This window comes from Pinus tabuliformis, chromosome X (assembly GCF_031772625.1).
Source record: "Pinus tabuliformis cultivar Carrire ecotype Pingquan chromosome X, CPIR1, whole genome shotgun sequence".
NCBI classification, from domain to species: Eukaryota; Viridiplantae; Streptophyta; class Pinopsida; order Pinales; family Pinaceae; genus Pinus; species Pinus tabuliformis.
In genome coordinates, this window is record NC_142308.1 from 210,500,200 (window position 1) to 210,505,002 (window position 4,803).

The following is a 4,803-nucleotide window of genomic DNA, read 5'->3' on the forward strand; positions in this document are numbered from 1 at the left end:
ACTCACCAACCCGTCGTTCACCTCGTTGCACGTCTTCGCCAGTTCGCTATTTGTTTGATCGCAAACACCCAAACCGTGTATCCCTGTCCACACGCAGTCCCACTTGCCAACCTTTGACAAATTCCCAAATCATGTGAACAGCACGTAGTACCGCCTGCCCAACTCTACGACCTCCAGTTCCAACCTTCATTCACCTTCGTGCACACTTGCACGATGGGCGGACGCTCACCTGAGTCACCAAGACACCCACGCCAAGTCGTTGCACAATCCGGGCGCCCCTTCGCACAATGCGGGTGCCACATACCCATGCACATCGTCCTCCAACCGGCGGGTGACCTTGCCCGTGCCCTTCACCCAAACTCAAGACAAGCGACTTGCTACCGTGCGGCTTCGCCCAAGAACAGGTGCATCTCCTACTACACCTTCCTTCCTTATTACTACGCACCTTGCCTTGCGCCTTTCTTATGTGAGCGAAGATCTTCAAACGATGAGCGAGTGAGTTCGTTGCAAATAAGAGCAACCGCTCCATAATATATACACAAGCGTGGGTGAAGTCTGGCTGCCCAGCCGACTCACCCAACGTCTCAAACGCCATCACAAATACTCCACTATACATGTCGGCTCCTTCATAAGTGTAGGTCGGCCTCCACAATCTTCTCTCATGCCATCACGCATATAAACATGCCAAGCTCCTTTCTCTTATGCACATTACTCCATCGCATAATCAAGGAACTCGCATTTCACATAACAGTAGCTCGTGCACTTCGACCGAACGTTCGCACTTCGTCTAAAACGTGCGCTCACCCACGATCACCCGTCGCCCGAACGCGTCGCACATCGGGTGGAGACCTCAGGACGTTACAGGGTCTGTGGGAGAAGGACGCTTTGATGATAGGAATTATTTTGGACATTTGTCCACTTGTGTCTCAAGGTTTTCCTTGCCTTTAAGAAATTGTGCGGTAGAAGATGAGCAAACTTTATCAATTTTCTTTGCGCAGAAGCGAAAGGAACACTATGAGTTCCTCCAAGTTTTGTAGATGTGATCTCTAAAATAAGTTAGTTACATATAATTTTTTTCATATAAGTTTGGTTAGAATGTATCGCAATACCTCCCACTAGATCACCCAATGCTAAGCAGCCAAGTCATTGTACCATGCTTTTTCATCTTCTTTCCCCACATTTCTATGTATTTGGATGGATACAACATAAGAAACACTACTCCAAAACAAGAAGAAAATGTTTCACGTGGCTCCTTGATCCGTAAACTGTCGTGGATGTTCCACTGGATAGTTCGTCACAACAGATTTAATAATATTATATTAAAAATATCAAATTCTACACTATTACAGTTTTATTTAATTTCTAGATCTATAAAATTACCTGTAATTAGTGCATGCATGTAAAAGTAAATCAAGCAGAAAAGTAGACAACAACATAATGAGCTCTCATGCACACAATACACAAGATAAACTTTCTGGGAAACCCTTTCGAGAGAAAACCAGCTAGCAGGTGAGGCTGCTTCACTCTCTTTCTCTGTTTGGAAATATGGATGTAGATACAAAGAAGTAATGTCTATGGCTTGTGGGCTACTGCAGTGCACAAATCCTCTTTGTGTGCTCTACCTCGTATCTCTCCTGGTTGTCTTTACTCAACTACGGAACAAATTTCTCTCGAAAGAATGGAATGCCTCTACCTCCTAGTGGCCGAGTTATAACACAACCCGATAGCCTACTAGTGGTTAAGTTTGACTACATCATCTCTCAACTAGAGTTACAAAATACACTCTTCTAGAGTCTTCTACATCACAAACACATGGCTAGCCCTTTTTCCATGAATAATGGGAGCTAAAGCGGCATCCTCTCGAACTATAGGTGGGAAAACAAGAAGGTCAACTTCTGAGTGACATAACTTTTGAATACAGACTCCGATTGGCACGATTCTTGCATCGTTGGAAAGATTTATGTGTGTAGAATAGCATGAAAAGGTGTTATGCATACGCAAAAGCTTTTATCCCTAAAAAATGTCATTGGATTCCTCAAAACGCTCCTGAAAGGTTTCAGACCCAGTTTCGCTAAACTGGGTCCTGCCGATAAAAACGGTTGCCTGAGCTGATTCCTCCACTTTTTCCACTCCAAATGCATTGAGATGGATGAAAAACAATAGAATGATCCAATTCAGATCACTCCTTAACTCCTTCAGTTTCCACTACCTGAAATCAGGAAAACATTCAAGAACGCGAGCAATCTAAAGGAGACTAAAAAGATATCATATGTATAAAATCAGTCAATATTACCACGGCAATGTAATCAATGATGAAGTGGTACATGGTTTGGGCTAATGCCAACTTGCTAACTAGTGGAAGAACATCAAAAGCATCACATGCTAGTAGAATGGCATTCTTAGGGTGAGGTCCCACATAAGGAATCTTTGCATTTGGAATGGACTCTATGGGGTATGATGCTCTGGTACTATCTAAAAATTAAAGAAATGTCAAGGAGAGATTACTATACAATGCATACGAAAACATAAATATTAGCTTTAGTAGTTCAACGATAACAATTTGGAAATTATGAATTTTTCACCAAACACTGTTTAGAATTTATATTAGATTATAGAGCCAATTGAAGAGATCCCAAGCCTGATTGTCATGTGTATTGATAATCAAGTCAAAATGGCTCATTATTGATTGTCATATTTTAGCTGCATTTATGAACACATTAATCAATATGTTCAAGTTGCAGAAATGATACTAGTGATGGATTTGTCGAGTAATCCAACTCTCTTGTATACATATCAAACAAAATTATCTGATAGTACCACAAAAACAACAAAAAAATTATTTTTTTAGATGAATATTCATCTAATAAGCTATATATGTATGATGAACTCAACTGCACTTCTCTTGAAATACAACCAATATCACTGGGCTTAAATTATAAAATAGATAATAGCAAACTCAATGGTTCCAATTTTTACTGATTTCCATATCTCAGGTTCTTTCTCCTTGAAAGGTCAATACATTTTGCTTAACACCCTCCTTGAATATTTGATATACCATTGTCACTCCAGCCATGCTCGTCATCTCCAGTCAAATACCAGTTTGGGTTTGTTGATAGTGTAGTCTTTCTAGTTCCTTCATGCATACAACCTTTGTTATTGATGAGTTCTACAAAACATCAAATATAAAACAAGAATCCATAAAATAAACATCAAATTGTAGTTAGAATTTGAAATCTACAATTCCTCATAGTCCAAATAGTAGATTCACATATCTTTCCTTTCCCATATTGCAGCTAGAGTGGAGATAAAATTCCTTTCTTGGGAATTAGGTGACGCATCACAATAAATAATCCCTTCTTCATTTCTCTAGCATCTTGGGTTCCAAGAATTACAATTTATTTTTGGGCAAGGTTTAAATCAATGGTCATGCTGGAATTCATATAATGAGTGAATTGAATGCATGGAAATTTCCCAGCATTATAAATGGTGAAATCTAGAGTACCAAAGTTCTCTAGCTCTTGAGAAATAGGACTTATGCACCTATTATAAACCAAAGAAAAATATTACTACACAAGAACTTTTTTGAAGTATTCCTTGCTTGAAGGTAATGGGGCCACATGTAATATATATGAACTTGAAAGTTGAAGCACTTTGTAAAGAACTAGAAAAAATGATGCCACCTATCTTAAGCATCCAAGTGGAAAACAAGGGACCGAGAAAAGGAAAATCAACACAAATACTAAGGAATAAGCATACACTATTGAAAAATGGAGTTGACTTACATGTTATCCACGAATACAAAATGATATAATCATGCTGAAATGATGCACACTTTTAGGTGATGGTCTGAATCCTAGTTCAAACATTGATCGTTCAAAAAAACCTACATAAGAGAAAAATATTAATATGATCACAATTTATTGTTCAAAGTTGGTGAAATTATATTGATTTCTTGAAATCTATACAAAATGAACCTAGATTGCCTCCTTATATAAATTCATGAAACTAGGCATATACAATGAACCATGGTAGTTCATGTATAAATGATGTTATCACCCTGATGAACCAGGCATGGTCAAATGATCATTAGGTCACACTAGTCACCACATGCTTATGAATTTAAGCTTTTTGAAACCATCATGATCATGTAGAAGATATGCCTTAGTGTTATAAGTAAAATCTCCAAATTGTCGGGAGATCTAACTCAGATTTTGTTAAATAAACATTGACTGTGAGCATACCTTATCCAATGATGTCAAAAAATCCCCTGCCCTTTCTCGATTGATGAGGAATTTATGTTCGTCCATTCAATGTTTGGTGAGCTTATATTTAAAAGAGAAATGTAGAAGGTCAATTATTGAGAAAAGGAGGAAATGAAAACCTCAATTATAGGAAAAAAATTATTTTCTTTCATTTTTGTATTAAATGTACTCATCAAGTCCAAATATTGTTGATTCGATAAACATGTGATGTCGACAATTTTACTCTATTCATTAACCTTCAATGCGATTTCTTTGTTATGTAACATTTTCAAATCTACCATATCAGTATTGGGGAAATTGTTTCTTTCCAAGAAGAATTTATTCCTCTTTTGTATGCTCCTATTAAACTATCAAAGTTTTTGAGATCTCATAAAATATCAGAAAGTTCAAATTTCCTTCAATGTAAATGCCTTGTTGTTAAAAGAGTACATACTGCTAGGAAAGGAAGGTAATAAAACTATTCTCATTATTTTCTAGTGAATATGAGCTCATCACTTAGCTAGATGGAAATATTGTTCCTTACCTGAGATGGAAGGAAATG

At 37.7% G+C, this 4,803-nt stretch overlaps 1 pseudogene; it reads right to left on the reverse strand.

The window, feature by feature from the left end:
* Nucleotides 1-1,120: 1,120 nt before the first annotated feature.
* LOC149139102 (phosphoenolpyruvate carboxykinase (ATP)-like) lies at nt 1,121-4,307 on the reverse strand (annotated as a pseudogene).
* Between the last annotated feature and the right edge of the window lie 496 nt (nt 4,308-4,803).